Source organism: Humulus lupulus, chromosome 5, assembly GCF_963169125.1.
Source record: "Humulus lupulus chromosome 5, drHumLupu1.1, whole genome shotgun sequence".
Taxonomy (NCBI): domain Eukaryota; kingdom Viridiplantae; phylum Streptophyta; class Magnoliopsida; order Rosales; family Cannabaceae; genus Humulus; species Humulus lupulus.
The window spans coordinates 153,233,553-153,246,652 of record NC_084797.1 but is presented as its reverse complement, the minus strand read 5'-3'; the positions used below and the strand labels follow the sequence as shown (position 1 = coordinate 153,246,652).

Sequence of the window (13,100 nt, the reverse complement as noted above, 5' to 3'; positions counted from 1 at the left end):
ATTATACCAATAGATCTGGAAATTGAAAGAACGCGCAGATAGAACCGGAAAACAAAGAGGAGATTGGAGTTTACCATGGCTGATAATTTGGGTAACAGTGTTAATAATGGTCAAGGGGCTACAGAAGTTCCAAGGGAACAAGGCCCAAGAACTTTGAGAGATTATGTACTTCCTACTATTACAGGAGTGCATTCATGCATTAGACCTCCAACCATTGCTGCAAACAATTTTGAGATTAAGCCTGCAATTCTTCAAATGGTTCAGTCAACTATTCAGTTTGGAGGTATGCCAACGGAGGATCCCAATTTACACATAGCTAATTTTCTAGAGTTATGTGCAACGTTTAAGATGAATGGGGTGAGTGATGATGCTATAAGACTGAGGTTATTCCCATTTTCACTAAGGGATAGGGCGAAGAGTTGGCTGATATCTTTACAGGCAAATTATATCACTACACGGGAGGAGTTAGCTCAGAAGTTCCTTGCCAAGTTCTTTCCTCTAGCGAAGGCTGCAAAATTGAGGGGAGAAATTAATAATTTTTATCAGATGGATGGAGAGTCACTGTATGATTCTTGGGAGCGCTTTAAGGAGTTGTTAAGGAAGTGTCCACACCATGGAATAGAAAAGTGGATGCTGGTGCATAATTTCTATAATGGGTTTAATGGAAAGACTAGAAAAATTATAGATGTTGCAGTGGGAGGTGCCCTTATGAGTAAGAGTGTTAATGAGGCATGTGAGCTATTAGAGGAGATGCCGATGAATAATTATCAATGGCCAACTGAAAGGGGACAATCAAAGAAGGTGGCTGGAATGATGGAATTGGATGCCATATCAATGCTTACTGCTCAAGTAGCAGCCTTGACAAAGCAATTACAAAAGACTACACTCCCATCTCAAGCTATGCAAGTTCAAAACCTTTGTGAAGTGTGTGTTACAACCCATCAACCCAACCAATGCCTTGCTCTAGATATGAATAACATGCCCATGGAAGAAGTACAAGCTATAGGGAATTACCAAAAACAACCCAATAATCTAAATTCCATGTCCTACAACTCAGGTTGGAAGAACCATCCTAATTTTTCCTGGTCCAATAACCAAAACACTCTACAACCTTACCCTTCACCTCAACCACAATATCCACCTGCACAAAATAGGCCACCATATCTACAGCAACATGCACAACTTCACCCTCCACCTGGATATTATCAACCACAAAATAGACCACAACCAATGCCAATGAAACCCGCTGAACCCCAACCTGATGTATTTAACCAATTTATGACTGAAACCAGGGCGTCCATAAGGAGTTTAGAGACTCAAATAGGGTAGTTGGCTACTTTAATGTCTAATAGAGCTCAAGGAAATTTGCCTAGCACTACAGAAGTTAATCCTAAAGAGTAGTGTAATGCAATATCCTTGAGGAGTGGGACTAAGTATGAGGGGCCTATAGTAGACAACAAGGGCAAGAAGATAGAGGATCAACATGTCACTAGTCCAGCACAAGAGGAGGTTACTGAAGACCTTCCAAAGAAAGAGATGTCTAATGAAGATAAGGTTACTCAAGACCTTAACAAGAAAGAAGTGGTCCCACCAGTGAGCATTGACCATCATGTTAGAATCCCATATCCACAAAGGCTTCACAAGCATAATTTGGACAAGCAGTTTGCAAAGTTTTTAGAGGTGTTCAAGAAGCTACATATCAATATACCATTTGTAGAAGCATTAGAGTAGATGCCCAGCTATGTGAAGTTTATGAAAGAAATTTTGTCAAAGAAAAAGAAGCTAGAGGATTATGAAACGGTTGCATTAACTGAAGAGTGCAGTGCAATACTATAGAAGAAACTACCTTCAAAGCTTAAGGATCCTGTCAGTTTCAATATCCCATGTTCTATAGGGAGTTTAGAAGAAACAAAGGCATTATGTGATTTAGGGGCTAGTGTGAATTTGATGCCTCTATCAATCTTTCAAAAGCTGAATTTAGGAGAAGCTCGGCCAACCATAGTGTCTTTACAAATGGCCTATAGGTCAGTTAAGTATCCTCTTGGAGTGATTGAGGATGTATTGGTAAAAGTTGGTAAATTCATATTTCTTGCGGACTTTATTATTTTAGATATGGAGGAAGATGAAACTATTCCAATAATATTTGGAAGGCCATTCTTAGCATCTGGTAGGGCGTTAATTGATGTAAAAAAAAGGTGAATTGAAGCTGCATGTGAAAAAAAGAGGAAGTTGTATTTAAAGTTTTTGCAGCAATAGAAATTCCAACTTGTTGTAGAGTTGAAGTGGTGAACCAAGGAGAGAACAAGATAGAAGCCTCTAAGAAAAACTCCATAGTTAAAACTGGAATGAGAAAGGGGCATAACCGGTTAAAAAAATACTTTAATGAAAGGAGTCGAAAGTTATATGAGAGAGAGAAAGTTCCAATAATTTCTAATCACAAGAAGCAAGGGCCAACTCATGCTACTGTGGCTCTAAAGGATGTGAGGGGAGGACTTGATCCGAGTTGAATATAAAAGAAGGAGGCACACGTCCGACTAAATGACATTAACGACAGCGCATTTGAGAGGCATCTCATTATTTTTAATTTTCATTTGTTTTAAGTTTTAAAGTTGATGAACAATTTTAGTTTTTATTTTTAGTTTTGGTTTGACATTTTTTTTTATTTTGTTTTTTTAGTTTTTATTTTTTTTAGTATTTTTGAATGTAATAGAACTGTGGAAATCGTGAAAACTATTGAAAAAATGAAAATGTTGAAGCCTAAAGAGAGGGCCGCGACGAATGAAGCAAGGGCCGTGGCCTTTACAAAATCAGAAAAGTAGTAGTGGCTCGGTAAGGGGCAAGCGCCACGGCGTTGCATCAGGTTCTCAGAAAAAAAAAATCATAAATTTGTAAAGACACGGGCCGCGATGCTTGAAAAGACGTACCGCGGTGCTTATGGGAACCGAGGGGTAAATGGGGGCTGCCTTCTTCTATTTTTGTCACTTCTACCATTTTGAAAAAAAATTCAAGATTTCTCTCTAAATTTTCTCTCTAACTTTTCTCTCATTCAACTTAGAAATTATCTCTCCAATCCCCTATTACACATTGAATCCTTATATATTATCCTCCAAACATATCTTTTTCACTCAAATTCCCTATTTTGCTATACAAATCCCTAATTCCCAAAACTTTCAAACCCTTGTTTTTCAAATTCTATCCATTGGAGTTCAAATTGAGATTTATTGGTTACTTGGGGCATTTGAAGGGTTCAAGAGGAGTCTATCACAGTCAAGTAAGTTTTTCTACAAGTATTTGAATTCTTTTTGGGTGATTTCCTTATATTGAAGACATTGTTGAAGGGATTATAGTTTTGAGATTATTTTATGGATTGAGAAGCATTGTGGTGTGATTTTGAACTGTTTGGGATTATTATTAGTATATTGTAAAGTTTGGGGAATATTGAAAATATATGGGAGGTGCTGTCAAATTTTTAGTAAGATATTATGGGACCTAAAAGAAATCCTTCTAGAGCATCATCCTATAGGAATGCCAATAGATCATCTTCTTCTAGGGAACCTGAACAGCCCCCAGAATATGATGCTACAAATTTGTGAGTAAGGCAGCTTTTGATCAGTATAAAAGGATACGTAAGCGAAAGGTGATAAGTGAGAGAGGTTTCGAGTATACTGAAGAACCATGTGAAATTGCTACTTATCAACAGATTCGTGCAGAAATTCAACGAAGGGGTTCGGCTATGTTTGATGCCGAGAATGTAAATCACGCCAATTTTTCGGTGGTTTTATAATTTTATGCGAATTATGTTGAGATAAAAAATACGAAAGTGTTTGTGAGAGGTGTTCAAGTTCCTGTAGGTATAGATACTATTGCTATTTTGTACAATATGCTGACATATGAACAAGAGGATGATGAGTATCATCAATGGGCTCATGGGGATGACATTAATTGGATTGAGGTGGCTGAAACTTTGAGTATACCAGGGGCTCGTTTTACTGTTGTTGGTGGTGCTCCAAAGTATCTTTGGCGTTATCAGTTGAATCATGTGGCTCGTGCTTGGGTGCATTTTGTGAGTGCACGATTGATGCCGACTACTCACATGTCGAATATTAACAAGGAGAGGTTGTTATTGGTGTATGCAATTATGACTGGGATGACTATTGATGTGGGCCAAATTATTAGAAATAGTATGAAAGATATTAGTATATTGACTACTATGGCAGGATTAGGACATGGCTCGTTCATCACTGATTTATGCCGTACGTATGGAGTGTTATGAGTGGAAGTGACGTAGTTAGGAAGCGTATGTCTGCAATTTCTAAAAATAGGGTGCTTAATTATGAACCACCTTCCTTAGAAGCACCACCACCTCGATAGCGTGCCACTGATAAGAGACAAAGGATTAATGATGTAGAAGATGCGGATAATGAAGCAGAATTAGAGGGTGATCTTCCTGAGGAGCCTAGGCATGACGTACCAGTTGCACAGCTACCTGTTCAGCCTGAAGCTGGTACTTTTGATCCATATATGCAGATGATGCAGAACCAATTCGAATATTTGGTTCAACAGAAAAATTATCAGATTGCTCAAAATCAGCATATGTAGAAGTATCTGGCAGCAAAGTGAGTATCAAATCGCTCACGTGAACCAACTCAATGTGTTGGTGAATTAGTAGTCTCTCCGAAACAATGAAGACGTAGCTCCGTTCCAACCACCGTCTCAATTTTTTCCTTATCAACTGCTGCCACCTCCACCATTTTGAATGTTTATGGTAAGTTTCTTTTCCTTTACTTTTATTTTATTGTATTTTTTTAAAACATTGGGGACAATGTTTAGATTAAGTTTGAGGGAAGAGATTTATTGTTGTTTGTTTTGTCTGTGTTGTCTTGTTTTGTGTTGATTATGTCTATTTTGTGTTAGTTGTGTTTTGTTTAGGGTGTCAGTTGAATGAAGTTGACAATGATTAGCCATAGATAATATGATTGAATGATGAGCTGTATAAATTGAATGGGAATAAAACTGCAAAAATCTGTGTGCTTGGTTGAATATTTTGTTCTATGTTTACTTAAACATTTAAATAATGGAGAGCTTAATCATGATTTTGATAAATTTTATGTGATTGAATAAAATCTATGTCTGCTGAATTTAAAATAAGAAGGGAATTTTGAAATTGGTTTATCCTAGAACTTGTTTGCTTGTTTTTTGAGGCGAAATCCTAGATGATGCATGCTTAGAAAAATGATTTAGGCATTTCTTTGGACTGTTCGAGCCTTTCAAGCTAACCTTTATTTGTTGGAATCCTTAGTTACCCATTTTTGAGCCTAAATTGATTCTTTTATTGATTGACATTTGCTTTGAGCTTATAACTTGAGAACCTAACTATTATTTTTTTTTCCCTTTAATGTACCATGAGCATAGGAACGATAATTGGGAGTAATTGGAATTGATTTGTAATAGGGGGGTTATGCATGACAAGTTGTGTCAACAATGAAGAAAATATATTTTGAGAGAAAGAAAAGAAACGTAGAAACAGAAAAAAAAAATACAATGTTGAGAAATCATTACACTCCAAATTGTAATATCAAGGAATAAGTTTGGGGGAGTGTAAGGTCATAAAAAAAAATTCAATGATTATGCAATTTCTCTCAAAATGATAAGATATTGGGAACTTTGAGATTGGTTTTGTGATTTGTATTAAGGGTTGAATTGGTTGGTTGGTTGGTTAATGTTCATGGTACATTTTGAGCTTAAATGACTTTCTTATCCACCTTTACCTAAGCCATTCAATTATAAGCTTGAAAAGACATTGATTTCTGAGCATGTTTTGTCTACATTAGTGGAGATTAGCAAGTGTAGCAAATCTATGGGATATTGTTTGGTTGTTGGATTGAAGTGGAAATTTAGTGAGCATAAATTAATTAATTACATGTTATTTGTTATTTATGATTTTGAGAGCTGTTATTTTTGTTTTTTAAGTGAATGGAATAAATGCTTTAACTGAAATTCTGGATTATAAGTTGAGTTCCTTGAAGATTATATAAGTGAGTTGTTTGTCATAGCTGGAGGCTTAGTATTGTTGTTGATGAGTTGGTTTTTAGTATAGTTTTTAACCTATGTTTAGGGTAAGTTTGAGCCAATTTGGTGGAATGTTGTGCGATATTGCGCTTGTTTTGGTATGTTTGCAAGAAATAGAACGAGAAAGCATGGAATTGAGGAAATGAACGAAAAAACCATAGAAATTGGGAAATTTATGCTAAAAGTTGACAAGAAGACAGTTGAGGATTCATATGCAGAGAGACTTGTTCATTTTGAAGTCTTGGAAGTATGTTTTGAGGTCAATGTGAAGGGCTACGATGCTTAAATGAAGAGCTACGGCGTAAGGGAAAAAAATAGAGAGAGTCGTTTCTGGAAATTTCAAGGGCCACGACGCATGTATGGAGCGTCGCGGCACGTGCTGGAATTCGAGACCAGGATTGCGCAAATTCAAAGAGGCGGGCCGCGGCGCTTAAACACCAGAGCCGCAGCAGTGCGTGTAACTTTTTCGTGGTCATCAGAAGGGCGAAGTTGCCATTTATGTTGAAAAATAGTTTTTAGGGTTTCTATTTAAATGTTTTGCTAATCTTGTTTTTAGAGGGTCATGGATGAATTACAGAGATTACTGGAGACCTTGGAGATAACATTGAAGATCTGAGAGTTTTATTTCTTGATCTCTTTATTTTCTTTATTCTCTTTAGTCTTGAGTTTATGTTTATATTTAATATGATGGATTCCATTATGTTTGTCATGAACTAATCTTGTTTTTAGGGTGATAGTGGATTCTTCTTGAAGCTTTTGATTTCTTAATGCAATTTTTCTGAGTTTCTTTCTACTATTGTGAATTATTTATCTTATGCTTAATGCTTGTGAATGTTTGATCACCATTTACATGTTTTAGATAATTTTAACCTAGGCTCTGAGAAGAGAAGGCTAATTATGCTATGGGTAGATAATCACAAATTTATATTGGACGAGAGTACCTCAATAATTGAAATGACCCAACTTATTCTAGACCTTAGACCATTAAAACTACTTATACATAGACACTATGCTTAAGAAAATAAACATATGAAACATTCACAACTTTATTAAAAACTATAAAGTAAAAGTTGAAATACATAAAATTCAGAGTATGATATGGGATCCAATTGTTTGAAAATAAAGCATAACTTAAATCTTAAATAAATTCGTTACAAAATCAGGTGCGAAAAATACATAGAAAACATAATTGAGATTACCAAAAACAACTTCATCCTCGAATCATTCACGCAGTCCACCGAATCCATTCTTCCTCAATACACAATCCCAAGCTGCCAAGAATATTCCTGCCGCCATAACTAATTTCCTGCACATATAAAATAAAGGAATGAGCCTAATGCCCAGCAAAGAAAATCTACTAAAAGCATGAAACATAAACATAAACATAAACTATAAACATATAACATAATTCTAACCCATGTACATGGTAATCATTTGGGTTTGCTAACTAAGCAACTATAAGCCTCAAAATACAATGAGGTTTGCTAGCTAAGCAACTATAAGCCCCAAGAACATAAAAGTGTTGGGGTTTTCTATTTAAGAACCTATAAGCCACAAAAGATATATATTTATCATAACATATAAAAACATATTATAGCATAATCATATAAACATATAACAACTATCCTATTTTCCTTACCAATACCGGGATGTGAGAACAAGGTCGATATTTTGGAACACTCCTAAAACCAATAATAGAAACGTGAGTACTTCTAAAAGAAAAGAGATGAAAAGGAATGAACTAAATCACTGAGAAGATACTTACTGACAAGAAACCTCAAGTTCAAAGAACTTAGATGCCTAACCAAGAATGGAAAACAACGAGTTAGGATTTGAGTAGAGAAAAACTATAAAAACATACAGAAATGAACTAGGAATATGAATACCTTTAAATGCACTATAACCGAACTACACCTCGATATCGAAAAACACACTATTAACCTTACTTCCCAACTGTTTAATAAGCTTAAGACGATAAAGCTTATAACCCCAACCCAAGTGTTTAACACTCTAAAGTAAACCTAGCTGCTTGAAGGCTCTGAACTCAGCTTGAAGAATGAAAGAAAAGGCTGGGTACTAGGTCCTATTTATAGAGTTCAAGAATGAAAAGATCTTTCTTTTAGCTTGAATAAAATAATGACTATTTAATTGAAAAAAATTTGAATAATTGTTCAGTAGAGGCTTAAGACTGGTCAAAAAGATTCTGAGGCTTGCTAAGAGGTTATAGGTTGAATTGAGCTCGGTTTCAAAATTATTCAAAAACCTTTCCCTAGAGCCGATATATCACCCATGGTAGGCGATATATCGCCTGGGCTTATATTCCCGAGGCTCTTCGAAGTGTTCATGCGAAGATACGTGTTTTTCGTATTCCCCGAGTGGCGATATATCGCCCCCTAGAGCTGCGATGTATCGGCATACGCTGAATTATTATACACGTAATTGCACTTTTTCAGCCTAATTTGAATTGAGTAAACAACTTTGACTGAGTCCTATAACAATTTCAAAGTTGCTGGCAGACTCTGGGGTTTTCAAATATTCCTCTTATAAAACTATTCCTCAAAAATACTTAATTTCTTAATAAACATGCACATGACATGTGTCGTGATCTTATTGGTTCTATCTAACCCTTATAGTATAATAAATATCATCTTCATAATTAGCTATATTAATCAAACCTTATGTTATAATTAATATTCTTAAACCATAGGTTAAACTTATAAAATCTATAAGTGTTGCTACGAGTGTTCAACTAAGTCCCGACTTGAAGCAATCCACAGTACTATAACTATCTAACTACCTAAGTAAAGTTCTTGGACTCTACAATTCTCCCCTACTAAAAAGAATTTTATCCTCGAAATATACTTACCAAACAATTCCGGATACCGGTCTCACATGTCTTCCTCCAACTCCCACGTTGCCTCATGTTCAGAACTATTACTCCATAAGACTTTGACTATCGAAATACTCTTGGACTGTAACTGCTTCATCCCTCTATCTAGGATGCTAACCGATCATTCCTCGTAACTCAAGTCCTTATGGAGTTCTATCGTATCATATTTGAGAACGTGAGATGGGTCTGACACATACTTTGTAGCATCGAAATGTGGAACACATTGTGACTATCTGCTAGGGCTGGCGGTAGGGCTAATCTATATGTAACTGCTCCCACTTTGTCCAATATCTCAAAAGGACATATAAACCGGGGACTAAGCTTACCTTTCTTCCCAAACCGCTTCACACCTTTCATAAGAGATATCTTCAAGAAGACTTGATCTCTGACTTTTAATTCCACATCACGCCGCTTGGCATCCGCATAGCTTTTCTGATGACTTTGAGCAGCGAGCATACTCTTTCTAATTAGCGCTACTGATTCTTGAGCTTTCCTAACAACTTTGAGACCAAGAAGCTGCCTTTCTCCTACCTCGTCCCAATTTAACAGCGATCTGCACCTTCTTCCATAAAGTAACTCATAAGGTGCCATCCCGATCATTCACTGGTAGTTATTGTTGTAGGAGAACTCTATCAGCAGCAAGTACTTATTCCATGATCCTCTGAAATCAAGTACACAAGCGCGCAACATATCTTCTAAAATCTGTATCGTACGCTCGGACTGACCGTCTGTCTGAGGATGAAAAGTTGTACTAAGACTTAACTTAGAACCCATGGCTTGCTGTAAACTTCCCCAAAATCTTGATGTAAACACCGATCCTCTATCGGAAACTATTGTCTTGGGGATTCCATGCAACCTTACTATCTCTTGGACATAGATGCCTGCGTATTGATCCACTGTGTATGAAGTCTTAACAGGCAAGAAATGAGCGGACTTGGTTAGACTATCTATCACCACCCAAGCCAAATCATGCTGCTTACTTGTTCGTGGCAAACCTGTCACGAAATCCATAGCTATATCGTCCCATTTCCATTCTGGTATGCTAAGTGGTTGTAATAAGCCTGCAAGTCGTTGATGTTCCACTTTCACTTGCTGGCATACTAAGAATTTAGACACAAATTCTGCTATGTCCTTCTTCATCCCCAGCCACCAATATATTGCCTTGATGTCGTGAGTCATCTTGGTCGACCCTGGGTGAACTGAGTATGGGGTACTGTGCGCTTCTTCTAAAATCATCATCTTAATCCTTTGATCATTTGGCATGCATACCCGATCCTTATATTTCAATAACCCTTGACCTGATATTGAGAAATCTGTGGGCTTGCCTTCTCTAACTGCATCCATATGTGCTACTAGTGTGTCATCATGCCCTTGCCCAATCCGTATATCTTCTAGCAGATTTGACTAGATAGACAAGTTAGCCAGCTTACCGACAACTACTTATATTTTGGCATTGACCAGCTCCTACTGCAGTGGCTTTTCTATTCCGGCTAGTGCTGCTAAACTTCCATAATGCTTCCTACTTAGCGCGTCAGCAACTACGTTTGCCTTTCCTGGGTGGTATAGGATTTCACAGTCGTAATCCTTCACTAGCTCTAACCACCTGCGCTGCCTCATGTTGAGCTCCTTCTGAGTGAAGAAGTACTTTAAACTTTTATGGTCTGTATAAATCTCGCGCCGTTCCCCATAAAGATAATGGTGCCAGATTTTCAATGCAAAGACCACCGCTGCCAACTCCATATCGTGAGTTGGATAGCATTGCTCGTACTCTTTCAGCTGCCTTGAGGTGTAGGCTATAACCTTGTCATTTTGCATCAGCACGCAACCCAACCCTTGCTTCAACGTATCATAGTAGACTACAAACTTATCGTTGGGTGTCAGTACACAGAGTACTCGTACTGAGCAAAGCTTATCCTTAGGCAACTGGAAGCTTTCTTCACATTTATCAGTCCAGTTGAATCTTTGCTATTTCCGGGTCAGGTTGGTGAGCAGAGTGGCTATCTTAGAAAAGCCCTCTACGAACCTCCAATAATAACCTGCTAATCCCAGAAAGCTCCTTACTTCGGATGCGTTCTTTGGTCTTGGCCAATCCTTCACAACTTCTACCTTGGATGGGTCTACTACAACTCCGTCCTTGGATATAATGTGTCCGAGGAATGCCACTTGCGAAAGCCAAAACTCGCATTTCTTGAACTTGGCGCAGAGTTGATGCTCCTTTAGTCGTGATAAGATCAACTTCAAATGTTCCTCGTGCTCGACTTCGTCCTTTGAGTATACTAAGATGTCGTCGATAAACACTACGATGAATTTATCCAAGTAGTCCTTGAAGACCCTATTCATTAAGTCCATAAATGTGGCTGGAGCGTTGGTAAGACCGAAAGACATAACTAAGAACTCGTAATGCCCATAACGAGTTCTAAAAGTTTTCTTAGGAATATCCTCTCCCCGCACCTTGAGCTGATGGTACCCGGACCGTAACTCAATCTTTGAAAACACGGTTGCACCTTGAAGTTGATCAAACAAGTCATCAATCTGAGGTAGCAGGTACTTATTCTTAATCATTACCTTATTCAGCTCGCGATAGTCTATGCACATCCGCATGCTTCTGTCATAAATAGATTTGGTGCTCCCCATGGCGAATGGCTTGGTCTAATGAAATCCAAGTCTAGGAGTTCTTGTAGCTGCATCTTTAACTCCTTGAGTTTTGTAGGTGCCATCCGGTATGGTGCCTTGGAGATAGGCTCGGTGCCCGGTACTAATTCTAACATGAAGTCAATTTCTCGAGTCGGCGGCAGCCCTGGTAAGTCATCGGGAAATACTTCTGGGAATTCTCTTACAATTGGGACGTCTCCAACCTTAAGTAGTGTTTCCTTTACTACATTTGTGATGCTGGCTAAGAATGCTTGACATCCTTTTTCTATCATCCTTTGAGCTTTGAGAGATGATACTAGTGGGGAGCGTAGTCCTGAAACTTGTCCCATAAAGCATAGTCTCTGGCCGTCAGGAGTCTCGAATGTTACTTTCTTCCGTTTGCAGTCGATGGTTGCGTCATGCCTTGCTAGCCACTCCATGCCTGGTATCACGTCGTAGTCTTTGATCTCCAGTTCTATTAGGTCTCCTTCTAGTTCTACGTCCTCAATCTTGATCGGTACGCCTCGTACTATCCGTGATGATAGAACTATTTTGCCCAAAGGAAACTTAGTTACAAACCCAGTTCTAAATCTTTCACAAGGTTTGTCTAGTTTTTCTATCATTCCTAACGAGATATACGAATGAGTGGCTCCCAAATAAAATAATACAAGACATGTATTATTGAGGATAGAAACCTGACCTGTGACCACCTTATTGCTAGCATCAGCCTCTCCTTGGGTTAAGGCAAATACCCTCGCAGGAACCATCTTGTCGTCTCTTTTTCCCTCTGGCTTGAGTTGGGGACATTCTTTCTTCCGGTGTCCTTCTTGACCACAGTTGTAACATCCTTTGGTGTTTGCCCAGCATTCACTAGGATGTTTCTTCTGCCACTTTGTACATTGCGGGTATTCTACAAAACCCGACCTACTGCTTCCATTGTTCGTCCGTGCCCTTTTATCGTGTTGGACTGCTTATTGTCAAGATGCTTTCTTTTCTTACCATTGTTTTTGTTGCTGGACTGATTGCTGTTGTTGTGGTGGTTGTTGTTCTGACTAGTCTGAGGTTGATTCTACTATCTAGGCTCAGGCTTACTGGCTTCTTCTTTACTAACATTAGCCTGCAGCCTTTCTACTTCTATTGTCATCTCTAGAACATCGTCATAGGTAGTATTTCCTTGGTTTTCTAGCTTAACCCCTAGCTCGATCTTTGATCAAAGTCCTCTAACGAACTTAGACACCCTCAGATAGTTAGTTGGAACCATTTCCGGTGCGAACTTAGCTAATTGGTCGAACTGCCGAGCATACTTTGCCGCTGATAAATTCCCTTGCTTCAGGCCAGCGAACTCCTTGACTCTTGAAGCGATGACAGCCGAATTATAATACTTTTTATGTAATAGCTCCACAAATCGAGTCCAAGTCATGGTGGCAACATCATGAGAATGCTCAACTAGGTCCCACCATATTCTCGCATCTTTCTTGAGTAGAGACGAAACGCAGGATATGCAGTCCGC

The 13,100-nt window shown here is 38.2% G+C and overlaps 1 non-coding gene across 1 annotated transcript; it reads right to left on the bottom strand.

The window, feature by feature from the left end:
* Positions 1-513: 513 nt before the first annotated feature.
* Positions 514-620, bottom strand: LOC133781232 (small nucleolar RNA R71). The gene has a single exon (XR_009870019.1). It is a non-coding gene; the product is annotated as a small nucleolar RNA R71 (small nucleolar RNA).
* Between the last annotated feature and the right edge of the window lie 12,480 nt (positions 621-13,100).